At 38.0% G+C, this 13,684-nt stretch overlaps 1 protein-coding gene across 7 annotated transcripts in view; it reads left to right on the top strand.

The window, feature by feature from the left end:
* The window catches only part of LOC114471872 (triple functional domain protein-like), a 145,821-nt gene that overhangs the window by 47,921 nt on the left and 84,216 nt on the right, over positions 1-13,684 (top strand). The gene's annotated exons all lie outside the window — the stretch shown is intronic.

The raw sequence follows: 13,684 nt of genomic DNA, 5'->3' as shown, positions 1-13,684 counted from the left end.
TGTAATGAAAATGAAACTGCATAAATTAAGTGTTGCATGTTGAAACTTAAACATTTCCTACTTTTTGAAGTTACTGCTAGCCTTCCTTATTATCTTTACCTCTGTGAACATTTAGTATTTAAAGGTGCAATATGTAATATTTGCAAGCAATTTCTCCCTACCACTAGGTGGCATATTACTGAGTAAAACCAACACTTCCGCCATATCAGGTCCTGACCACTGAATGTACAGGTGACAATATTCTCTGCTACACCCCGCAAATGTTTTCGGTGGGCCCATGTGAGCCGTCAGCTTTACATGTGTGATGATGTTTAAGCAGTTGTTTGTTAGTTGTAAACCTCACGGTTAGTGCACCATTTATCTGTTTGATGGATGTTTGTTACCAGAGATGTTCTAGTTCAGGGACTGCTCTGCTGTAAATAGGCTTATACTCACCCAACCGGTGGAAAAAAGGTACTACAGGTTGGCTGGCTTGGCAATATTTATATATATGTGTATATATAACTATGTAATCTAAAAAAAAATCACATATGGCATGACAGCTAACAACATGTTTCTTAACACAAAAATGTTTATTTTAGGTATTTCATACATATTTAAAAGTAGTGCTTTTCTAACTGGTAGCTCTTCGGACTATACGGTACCTTTAATGTATCTCAGTTTCAGAAAGGTTGGTGACCCCTGGGTTAAGGGTTAGAATAATGACTTAGTTCCAATATAAATACATCATCTTGAAATTAAGTCCAAGGAACATGAAAAAAAATTAGCAAATAGTGTTGGTATGCGCAAAAGAATAGATCCCCTGTTTGACTTAGTTGGATTACTGTCACAACTATGATTATTCTGTAAAACAGTAATGTTGTATGTCAGCACTTTGGCCAAGCAGTTACTGCTTATTGATTAAGATTTAAAGACATTTGACTTAAAAGTAGAGTAGGTGTTACAGCTTGGTGAACATGATAGTACCCATTCAAAGTACAGTAGTTTGCCATTGACCAAATCCTTAGGGACTAAAACCAAATGGTCATGATTACCCACTGGCTGACCCTGTGTGTTTGTTCATCTGGAAGCTGTGAGCAGAGGCGTCCTGATATTATTGGACTCTGCTCCAAATATCTTTGGACAGCTGTGCAACCGCCTGTCTTCACAGCTTGCTACTTACGCAAAGATCTCAAGATGATACATAAGTGAGGAGAAGAAGGTCATAGCCTTGCTTTGGGTATAATAGTCTCTTATTTATACTTAATTTATGTGGAATCGTAACAGATGTCATGGTAAAACAATAAATAACAACTCATTTCCAGAAAGAAAATGAAGTAAAAAGTCTTTATTTTTCAAACCCAGTCCTCAAAGATGTCCATTAATAGGTCAGTAGACCACGCTATTCCTGTCCGCTTTTTATGTCTAAAGGAATTCTGGCCATACCCACACAACCCCTCGGAAAGGAATTCTTGGAACGCTGTGAATGTGGGGAATCCACAGCTCTTCAGGGATCCACACACATGTTGCATGGCTCTAGTTTCTCTTGGTATCGGTTACAGAAACACCGTCCCCTCCTAAACTGCTGTTAGAACCTTATGGCTGGGATCGAGTTGTGTGTAGCTGTTCCTCTGAATAGAGGGGATGTTGTGACTTTGCTCCCTTGCTTCTCTCAGCTGACCATCCCAGTAGTCCCATCTGTCTTTGTCCAGGCAGCTGTTGCATTCTCTCCCTCTCCCACCCATTCCAACTCAGAAACTCACACACATTGCCAAGCATCCCTTAGGTATTTGTCATAGTTTATCCCAGGCAGTCTTGCACTGTTGTTTGTGAGGAAACTGATTTGTTCTTTCAGTAGGTCTATTGACCACCTGGCCTCCCAGAGGCACCAGCGGGTCTCAGGTTGTTTGTGGTGTGTAGTACACAGCTACAACCTGACATTACCGGGTCTTGACACAAAAACATGTGCGATCCAGCAACAGTCATAGCCTGAGTTATGAACTGCCTGTGTTGTCATGTCTTGAGATGAGATATGAACTGTTTCTGGCTGTTTTCTTTTTTTCCTTACAAGGAGTGGTTTAACCGCCTTTACAACAGGCTAGTCACCCAGAAACCTAAGGATAAAGTATCTCAGAGAATTACAGGATCATAGGAGCCAAATTATGTTCTGTATTGGTTAATTGGTCCCTATATTCCTCACATCTCTATCCAAGTGAACACAAAGTCCAATACATTGAGAGCCATGCATTATGTTTTACAGCCAGTTTCTTAAAGCTGATATCCAGAGTTTATTAGAAATCTATGTTTATGTATGATTCTTTTGAAATACAAAAAAAATATCTAACTAGTCTTTTACTATGGTCTACAGCCGGTGGTCATTCATATACATTAATGTATATACTGTAAGTCCCTCCTTCGTCTTATAGACCCCTATACAATGGAAACGATCTTCGACTTCCTGTTTTTGAGTCTTCTTAATCAAAGTGAATGTGGAACTGTGCACGGAAACGAGGTACTAAATATGATGAATAATCGTTATTACAATATTATGAATAATACCTTTTGTGGGGTGTTTAGATTTCCATTGTCTCTAGCGTTGAGGGTAGCCACAGGTTCTCAAATTCTTTAATTTTGTTCTGTAACCTTGTGGTTACTTTTTCCATATTGAACGCGATTGAACACGATCACAAATATAATTGACCCCAACCCTGGTAGCAGCCATGGTGTAGCAATCAGGGTTACGGTACTTGTTCAGTGTCCCATAGCGATGGCCTACTTTGGTTTCTTTCTTTTTTTTTTGACCCACTTTCGATCGAAACCAGTGACCCTCCGGTTACAAGTGCACTTTGCTAACCAGTAGGGCATCACTTCCCCAATATTAAAATAAAAACAAGCATAACTAAACTAAAGGTATTTTAGAAAGAAGTACCGGTACTTATATTAATGATTCAATACTCGCTAACTGATAGCTATTAAATCACACAGGAAGTAGTAGCCATGGTCATATCTACAGTTGCCCAAGCAGAAATAAGATGGATAGAGATTTAGATTTAGCAGATTTAGGGCAATAAGGATCATACTATTGAAAATCTTTATGACTTTATTAAAGCCACACTCCTGATGGCACAGAGGGGGTTTCCCATCAATCGTAGGTCTTCCTTACAAATGCTAAGCAGCTTTCAATTCCCATTTGCAGAGCTTGCATATTATGATCACTCTTCCACGGACACTGAGGATTACCTCCAGGACCCTGCCCTTCCAAAGGGCTGCAGATTAGCAGCTCACCTAAAGTGAGGCGTGTGCACACTATTGCCTGCACGCAGTCACTAGAGGCTGACTGCTCAGCTTCTGCCTGGAAAGTTTAACTACATCTTTTCCACATAGACATGCAGTCAAGACCAAAATCTGGTGGTTTTGGGTCTTCTGTGGGATTGGAGTGTCACCTCTCAGGAATCCCTGGATTAGCCTCAGTGCCCGACTGTGTCTCTCTTGGGTTCCTTTGGCACCTCCACCCTGATGAAGGAGGAAAGTCACTGTGTTCCTACACAGTTGACACGTTTTCTACAAGCTAATAGAAGAATTATCAAGCATGTCTTGCTGGACGAGTCACAACTGGCAATATGCCCACACTAGCTCCACCCTCATCCGACTGACAGGTACGCTAGTGGGTGGGAGGTAATTATAGATAGAAAGTGAGGTCATCCTTCTGACTTTGCGTGTAGTCAAGCACACAGAAGCAGATTTGATAAAATGTGATTAAGCAGAGAGAGAAACCACTATAGGAGGAAGAGTTGGAGAAGTCTGACAGTGACTGATAAGTCATTAGTTTCCTTCTTTTCCTCCTACTTTGGCAAGCTGTCCACCTGTCGTTGCTAAATATCTATTCTTCTCCTCCACTCACTTTTCACTGCTTCTTTCTATCCCTGTGTTTCTTTCTGCGTGTCTGCTGGTTCCAGACACAAGTCGAAGCTGCTAGGCCACAGTTCACATTTTCCTAGCTGTATTCATCCTCAGTGGCATTTGTTCCTTCATGATTTACCCAGAACTATCCGGGCTTCTGTATTTTCAGTTGTGTGGGTGTGACCTTGTCACTCTAAATTTAGCTGTTGTGCCATTTTCTGTGGTCCCAGAGCTCAGCACAGTGCTGGAAAGTTAAGGACTTGTCCCTAAACTCAGCCTTAGTAAACGTTTGGTAAGCACTTCATTGTCACTGCAGTTTGACACCAGTTAATACTACTACAGATAAATGGAGTCATGCTTTTATAATTAGTTGTATGAGACCTTTAGATCATCCAACACCCACAATGATGACTTGTGGACACATTTTGGATCAGTAGAAACTCAAATCTTGAACCGAAATAATTATTTACTCAAACCTTTTCTTTCTGGTGGAGGGAGGCTATAGCTACAGCCACAACTGGCTTAGTTACTGCAATCTGCACAAACTGCCCCTCCAATCATATTGAATCTATTCATATGATCCCATCCTGACAGATTTTGCTTTACTTTTTTTGGTTTTGTTTTAAGTTTCAAAATGTGAACATTATTTCTCAAGGTTTACATATTACAAGGGTTGTCAATGATCCCTTTTTTATTTATTTATTTGTTTTTTTTAATTCAAAATGCTTTAATCTCTTAATTATATCATTTACCAAACCCTGAAAGATCAGTTTTTGAATTGTGAATGCATACAGTCGTGCATTTGATAGATTTCTAATCTTGATTGTCCAGAAAATGTGAAACAAGTAAAGAATTTAGATGTAAAAAAAAATGTGTAGGATTAAACAAAAACTACACCTAAATCAAACTGGCCTTAAAATGTATTTCACCAGGATTTATCTTTTTAAGATTTTGACATATGTAGTGGTAATCATCAGATATTTAGAAATATGTTGCTAAAAAAGACCTTCTTGGTTATTATTAGACAATAACAGATATTCTAACCAGCAGCTCTAATGTATTTGGCTGATTCTATTTTGAGTCTGAATGACTGCTGCTGAAGCAAAAAAGAAAAAAAAAAAACTTCATGCTTAAAGCAGCAGCAGCTTTGCAATACGAGTTTTGCTGATAGAGTCTAGACTAGACCTGTGGAGATAAATTGCACCTTTTTTTATTATCACATCCTACCCTGACATCTAAGCAAGTGCGGTTGAGAGGAAAGGAAAGACTTTGATGGTTGAAAGAGTGAGTCTGTGTCTGAACACACCTTGGCCCAGTGGTGGTTATATCTGACCGCTCACTGGTTATCCTTTTTAGCTTTAAGCTTTAAACTATAGCGTTATGCATTTCACTCCCTCGCCTCATAAGCATTCTGTGCATCTATCTTGTCAACATTAGCGTTAGCATTGACCTTTGATTATATCTTGCTGCACACTGGCAAACTCCTCCCCACCACCACCACCACCACCAATTACACAACAAGTCTATAGGCGACATCAAAGATCATCTTTGGTTTGTTGAAAGATGAATCAGTGCTGACTAGGCTGTTTGTGAGCATTTGCTGCAGTTCACCTCGATACGCACGCTTCTGCACACGATGCTGCAGGAACCACTGCTGTAACTAACGAGCCCTGATGCGCAAACTAACATAAACAAACGTGTAACGTAATGCTTTAAATGCTTGTGCATGCATGTGTGTTTTTCATGTCCATGCATGTGTGTGGAGAAGAGTGTGTGGTTGTTTTCTCTTTTCTATTAGGTAATCACTCTCTGAACAGCACAAAAAAAGGCTGCTGTATATGCATTTTGCACAATGTTGGTTCACTAGTGAGTATTAGACATGCGCCCAAACAGCAAGAAGTGTCGAGTTTAAACCTGATGAGTGAGAGGTGCCGTTACAGACAGGAAGGCGTGCTTATCTGTGTGATCTGTGAGGAGCAGAAAAACATTAAAAAGATGCAGATATGTATGAGGCGACGATTGTAAAGTTGTGCATGATAAAATAAACAGCAACTTTTTGCAGCATTGAGTAAAAAAACACATTTAAATGTTACTTTTGGCCATATTTACAGCAATACTTGAACTGTACAATAAGATTTAGAGGTGTGCATGAGCTTTTATGTTTATACTTTTGGTTAATTTGCATATTATATAATGTTAAATCTCAATGTTAAATGTTGACTCTAAATTTAAATGCTAAATGTTAAATCTTAATTTAAATGTTAAATCTAAATGTTAAATCTAAATCTAAATGTTAAATCTAAATGTCTCGGGTGAAACTAAATATTTGGACTTAGCAGCTTTTATTTGTTTTTAGTATTGTACGGCTCACTCTCTGTTTCATACTTTAAACCTGTTTTTATTTCTATCCACCAATTGTTGCACTTTGAGATTTGTTTCAAATGTAAAGTGCATTATAAATAGAATGTATTATTATATTTAGCTAATCACCAGAGTGAGCTTTAATGTTTGTACTTGGTTGTACACTGGTGAATTGGCATTTTAGCTAAATAATTAGTTTCACCCGTGACATTTAGATTTAACATTTAGATTTAGATTGAGCCTGTATCTATAACAGTTATATTTATATTTAAGATTTATATTTAACATTGACATATTTTTGTGAGAAAAGAAATTTCACAAATATTGAACACACATGTTTTTTAAACATGGTTTATTGCTAAATGTTGCAAAAAGTTGCTGTTTATTTTAGCATGCACAACTTTACAGTTGGCACCCCATAGGTACTGTATGCTGCCTGTGAGGACTGGAGTCTCAGATCACTGCTCTTATGTCTCTGTTAGACAGAAATGGGTTTCTGCAGCTTCTAAAAATCCATAGATTATATATAGTTATCTATTCCATTCTGCTGCTTTACTGCAAGTGGGGCCATTGACTTCTTGTAAGCCATAAATCATTTACAATTAAGCTCTAGGCCAATAGAGGGAGCACTCTCCTCTGCACTTTTAGAAAGCCCAGGCAGATTAAAGAGATGAGATCCCCAGACCTTTTCCTCACCACAGACTAGTTAGAAGATGTAAAATGTCCCATGATGCAACCTGTTAGGCCACATGGATGTATGCAGTGAATGCACAGATTGTGGCTATCTGCTGTTTGTTATGCAGACGTTTATATTGTGTTTCTTCTATATTCATGATCTAAGAAGTATTAAAGCTATTTTGGGTTTTTTTTGCAACATATGGTGGTTGTGATTCCAATGTTTTTTTCTTCTAATCCTACTACGGGTGTAAGAAAAAAATAAATTTGGCGATATATCGCAATATTTCACTGCACAGTTATCATATTGATCCAAAAAAATGTCCAAATAATTTTTTTCCATAATGTTTTTAATGAAAAACTATTTAATTGCACTAACATATGCATAGTACCTAAACGCCCGGTTACTAGGTGTCAGTGAACCACATCAGACCTTGTTTGACTACCTCACTCCTCAATGCATTTTAAGCTTGAAAGTTGGAAGCAGTCCCATATTCACAGTACACGGAGGCGGCGCCCTTCCCAAGTGTGGGCGTGGTTCCAGCACCTCTAACTGACACGCCCCCAGCGTTTCAGAGCAGAGAGAAGTGCTTGTTTTTCCATGATTTTGAGACCTCATTTCTTATACTTAGGTGTGACAAACTCATAACACATTTTTTTTTTCTGTTTTACATGGACTTCAACTGAATCAGAATCTGTTGGAGAAGCAAAAGTTAAACTTAAGTTTGATAAACATACCACTTGTTTTTGATATTGGTACTTGAATTACAGTTAGTTACCATTCACGTAGTGCGTGCGTGAGTAACTGTAGCATTTTATTTTCAGTGTGATTTTCTAACAACACTTCACTAATACACGTTTCCACATAATGCCTCGCCATATGGCCACTACAACTATTTCCCCTGTTAATCAGCCATTATTCAGCTCTGTGTATGTTCTTTACTTACCGTAATCTACACTAGCAATCACTGATCTAAAGTAAATACTTTTGTAAACGTGACATTAACATTGGACCTACCTGTTGGGTCCGCTCAGCAGGCTCGATGCATACAGCGGGCGCTTTCGACTCTGGTGCTGTTATGGAAAGCTAATTCTGTCTTGCAGTACACGCATCGTACTGTGTTTTGCGTCCGATTTTTTTTTTTAATGGGCCCACAGTTTCGACAGTTTACGTTGTTTTTTTGCTCTCTCTGTCGCTCGTCTCCGTCTACATTTTGCATTACGCGTCGTGCGCGGACGTGACGTCATCAAAAGCGGAAGTGGCTTAAATGTAGCATTGAGTCAGAGCATTTTGCCTCTACGTATTTTAGTAATCAAATTACTCAAGGAATTGTTTCAGCAAGTAGCTATATTGTTATATTGTTTACCAATGTATATATCGGAATGTATTGTATCGTAGTTTCCAATTCATGACAATGCACACCCTAAGTCCTATTGTACAACTAATTATGAAAATGTATAGTAAATATTGATAATGTGATATATCGCAATGTATATTATATTGTTTAGTATTGGGATATATCGGAATATATCGTATCGTCCGATTCATGGTAATGCACACCTCTATATCCTATTGTACAGCTCAATATGAAAAGAAGTCTAGCCATTACCTCTTTTTTGAAATTGTCCAATCTTTGCACCTAATGTGTATTGTTTTTACAGCCCATCCCTCAGTTACATACAGTTACAGTATGTGTCTCTTACAGTGATTGTAGTTGTCCATCACTGCGTGTAATTATGTTTGTTAAAAGGAGATCATTGAATACAGCTAGGGATGAATCGTTAGCTTCCCACTCTGTCAGAGTTCCATCTGGTTTATGTGGCCAGAGATTAATGCTGCTGTTGCCACCAGCCCCTCGCATCGTCTGTTAGGTACGACAGGCCGGCTCTACTGAGGCGCTGTGGGAAATGTAGTTGATTATGCTAATTTGTGTTTTTGTGGCACCCTGAGGAAAGGCGGGAGACAAACGAGAGGAGGAAGCAAGAGTTAAAAATAGCAAACAGTTTTTCAATTTCTACTCCGGTGTCAGAGAAGAATTAGCATTTCACAAGCATACATTTGTATATTGCAAGAACACGCAGCGAGCAAAGACTAAAGCACAATTTAATGGCTTGGAGCTGTGCGTGCACGTGTGCGCAGCGTGTGTGCGTGTGTGCATTTGCATGGTAACGATTGTAAGAGGACAACACAGAGGCGTTACAGTCCCTGTTATGTAATACACAGCAGACTGCCTCCTTACAGCTGGTAGAACCTCACACACAGTGCTTTTCAGCACACAATAAGATGATGTGTGCACACTGTGCACTGTTTAGAGCCGGTTCTAGACAACTGTGTACAGGGTTGGGGTCAATTACATTTTTAGGTTACAATTAGGTTTTCACTTACCCATGTTCAATTACGATTACAGTGACCAGCAGTTTTTCCAATTACAATTAAATTACATTTTTTTTTTTATCCTCAGAAAGTCAATTACAATTATGTTCTCATTTACTAAAATTCAATTAAAATGAATCACAATTACTGAGCCTGAAATAAATAACCTAATAAAAGTTAACCTTTCTCTTGTGTTAGCTTTCTGTTAGCATTTCTATGATAACTCGTCCTAAATCATCTGTAAAAGACACTAAAATAATATCTATCATCTCATTTCTTTCCTATCTCTTGGTTACCTTGTTAGGCTTCCTAATCATTTACAATGACAAAGTCAATTACTTAGATCTCAATTACAATTTAGTTACGATATAATTGAACCCAACCCTGACTGTGGGCCTGGACAATAATTATCTTTGGGGCGATGCCCAGGGCTGAGTAACAGGAAATTATGCTAAGAACAAGGATATTTGAGAGATATCCCAATTCCCCAACACTAATCCCAATCTCACAGTTTGGTATAATCATGATAGTAACCTCACGGTACGATAATTATTGCGATATTGTGGGAAAGCTCATGTTTTTACAGGCTATTTTACACGCTATTTTGGCTGTATTTATTGTCGTACTTTTAGATTTATGACATTATGAACTGAATACTGCCTACTAACAGATACAGATCCTTAAGCTAAAGTCTAGTAACAGTAGATACAATCATTATTGAAAACTGCCAAAGAAATCAAAGTAGTGCCAACTTCATTATTCTGTGTTGAGATCAAGTTTAAGTTTTTCTAGAGAAAAGATGAACAAGTCAACATTTCAGTATTTAAAGTTTCCACTAACCTTTTAAAGAGTTTTTTAACCAGACTGAATTGTTTCTTTGACACAATCCTTCAACTTTTCGGGATGCTGGATTGGCCTTTCATGTTGCTCATAATTCCGGAAGAGTTAGCGCACGGTACACTTGCAATGTTTGCATATCGTCCACCTTTTGTAATGCGGTGAAACCAAAATGTTTCCACACCTCTGAGAAGTTGTACACGATGAAACGGCTACAAGGCAGTTTCTACCTGCTTTACCTCTGCTGGCTGTCACCATCCGCCATGTTTCCTTTCCCCTACATGCTCGCACCTTTGACGACGCCCCAAAGCATTTTGGTACTTGTAGTGTACTCTAAAACGGTCTGCTACAGCCAAACCTAAACTTGTTTTTAGCACAATGGCTCATAATTTTATACTGTGTCATAACCATGACGATTATGGGTGTCCCGATTCGATATTGATATTGAATATCTGTCCGATATCAGCCAGAAAGTGAATATCGGATTTTATCAGACTGCATCTAAAATCTCCAATATATATTATATTTATTCAAAAGTAGAATTCTGTAGATATTATGTTGAATGTTATAATGTATGTAACCAATTGGTTAATAATAAATGGGTCAGTTTTTCTCATCCCTACTTTTGCTGACTATTGTTCTCTGTTTGAGTGACATCACTTGATCAAACCTTTTCTAACATTCCACACTACAAAATAAGTCACAAAAGTATGTATGATTCGTGCTGATATTGTATCGGATCGATATCGGTATTGGCCAATACCCAAGGCTGTAATATCGGTATCATATCGGAAGTGAAAACTTTGTATCGGGACATCCCTAATGATGATATCGAGGCACTTGTAATACTGCAGTATTGTGATATTGTCAGTACCGTGACATCCCTACATATATATTTATATAAGAAATACAACTAGCATTGTTTCTCAACCATGGAAACAAAGGTGAAAAACAAAAACAAATATGTTTGCATGGTAGCCATAGCAACAATAGACCAGAAAGGTGGAAAAAGAGACAAAGGTGAAGCAGACTTGTGCTTTTCAGGCAGAGATTGAGTTTAATCACTTCGGGGACCTGCCTGTCTCAACACTGATGGTTGTTTGAACAGATTTCCACTTATTGAACATTTCCCGGCATCTGTTCACTCACTCCTGTCTCAACATTAGCTGCACAGCAGGGCCACGTTTGACAGCATGGCACCCCTGAGAGCCAGCCACACATATAAACTGACAGGTTGGGTTTTAACCTTATTTCTGTTGGATTTAATGCAGCCTCTCACCGTTTATTTTAGGTTTTTAAACGGTTTGTACTTGTACTAGTACTGACTGCTGAGCTGGGGAGTATATTCTGGAGATTGTGTCACTATAGGCATAGGCATTGACACTTTTTAAAATGCAACTGAAGGTTTTCTCTGGCACTGTGTCACTTTACAGTGAGTGCAATCCTCTCTCCATCTATAGCCACTTATCCTGCTCAGTGCAGCAAAAACTGTCCCTGTTGACTCAAAGCACAAGTTAGGTTGCAGCACACACAGCTTTAGCTGAAAAACTATAGGCTTTTATCTGAAAAAACTCGACTCAGAAAGATTTAACATGGTGGTGTTGGTTGACTGTTCAATGTTTAATATTTATGATAACTTAATTGATACTCCCATAGGTAGATACCTACAGGATACCTCGGTGCTCAATATCTAATGGGAAAAGAGCTAATACACACTAAACTAAAAGGTTTATCTTGAATCACTTCATGACACTCAACATTGGAAATGTAGTTTAACTAAAACAAGAAAAAACAAACAAATGCGTTTGCATGGTAGCCATAGCAACAATAGTCCAGAAAGACCTACGTGGAAGTAGATGGGGAAGATGATGAAAAGCATATTTGGTGCTTTATGAAAGCTCCCACAGCAGCCCCAAGCTATAGCAGCACAACTGGAGAAAAGGCTTCAGATCACCTGAGACCAACCTAACTACATGCCTTAAGGTCTTAATGCTCTGTTCTTTTGTCACGTTTTTAATATCCACTCCTGGTTTGGGATCTATTTCAGTGTAAATAAAACCTACTTGGATTTCTGAATGATCACCCAAATAGGGGGATGTGTAAGTTTTTCCTTGTCTTTAATGCAATACTGTAGTGTTTTTTTTCTTTCTCAGATGTTAAACATTATGGATAAGTCACTGAAAAAATGTGACATATGCTGTTTTTGAAATGTCATATTAACATATTACTCATACTAGGGGTGTGTGTTGCCTGTCATCTGGCGATACGATTCGTATCCCGATACAGTACACATGTTGCGATACGATACAATGCGATATATTCCGATATTAAAGTGTAAGGCGATTATTGCGATTTTTTTTATAAATGTGTGACTTAAGAAACTAATCTGTAAATGTGTACACCTCCATAGGATCATTATGTAAGAAATATATTTTATTGGCATATTTTACACTCAAAACATTGGCTTTAACATGCCATGTGCCAATAAAATAAAATAATAAAATAACATACAATCTGCATGTGGGTTTTAAACCAACTTTGACTTTAGTGCAACAGGACTTTAGTGCAACTTATATATATATATATGAGGTATATGACTAGAACAACAAATAAATGCAGAAAGTTAGAAAATTAGATATTATTGAAAAAACACAAGCTGGTCAACATTCCCAGGTTTCAGTGTACTGCTTTGTACAGTTAGAATGTCTCCTGGATTGGAAAATACTCTCCTAGGTAAAAAAAGGTAAAAAAAAAAAAAACGATATGATGCATTTTGAATCAATCCGGGAATCGCATGACGTAATATTGCGATATATCGCAATATTGCACCCCTAACTCATACTAACTCTGACGTCAACATTAGTATGTAGTGCGTTCACAGTAGATAGTATGGAATGAGTACGTGAGAAATACCCAGATGTAAAACTATATCGGGACATTTTTGAAGTATGCACAGTGGGCAATCTACTCATGCATACTGATGCATTACTGATGCATTGCGAGTAGAATGTAAAATCTTCCTGGGATCGGCTCCAAGCTAAAAGTCAAACATCCCCTTTTCAAAACAAAAGCATCTGTTCTTGTCTTCCATTAGTATTTAAGGCTTTTGTAAATAGGGCTCTTGTTTTGAAGTTAACCAGAAGTTTAGTCCGTAGCACAATATCGGGTCTCCGAAAATCTCCGAAATGTGTTTCTGCGTTGAAATGTTAATATTCTACTTTCTCACTTAAAATGTTTTCAGAACTTTCAAAAGTGGCGAATCAATGGAGATATTTAGCCTCAGTATGCTTCAGGTTTTTGTTGTCGTAGGTTCGAAACTGGAAATTATGCTCATCATCCTAATCCTACTAGTCATGCTTATTGTATATAGTAGACAGTATATACTCATTGAGTTTGTAGTGCATAGTACAGAGTGTGGCATTTCAAACACAGTGAGAGTTTAACAACGTGTAATTCCTTTTTTTAAAATAGAGGAAGCTACTGAGTGAGTCAGTAACGTAAAAAACGCTTCATTTTATATACCGTATTTTAGTTGGTTTTTATGATGTTAAAATTATG

Source organism: Gouania willdenowi, chromosome 11 (assembly GCF_900634775.1).
Source record: "Gouania willdenowi chromosome 11, fGouWil2.1, whole genome shotgun sequence".
NCBI classification, from domain to species: Eukaryota; Metazoa; Chordata; class Actinopteri; order Blenniiformes; family Gobiesocidae; genus Gouania; species Gouania willdenowi.
This window is presented reverse-complemented; position numbering and strand designations above follow the sequence as displayed.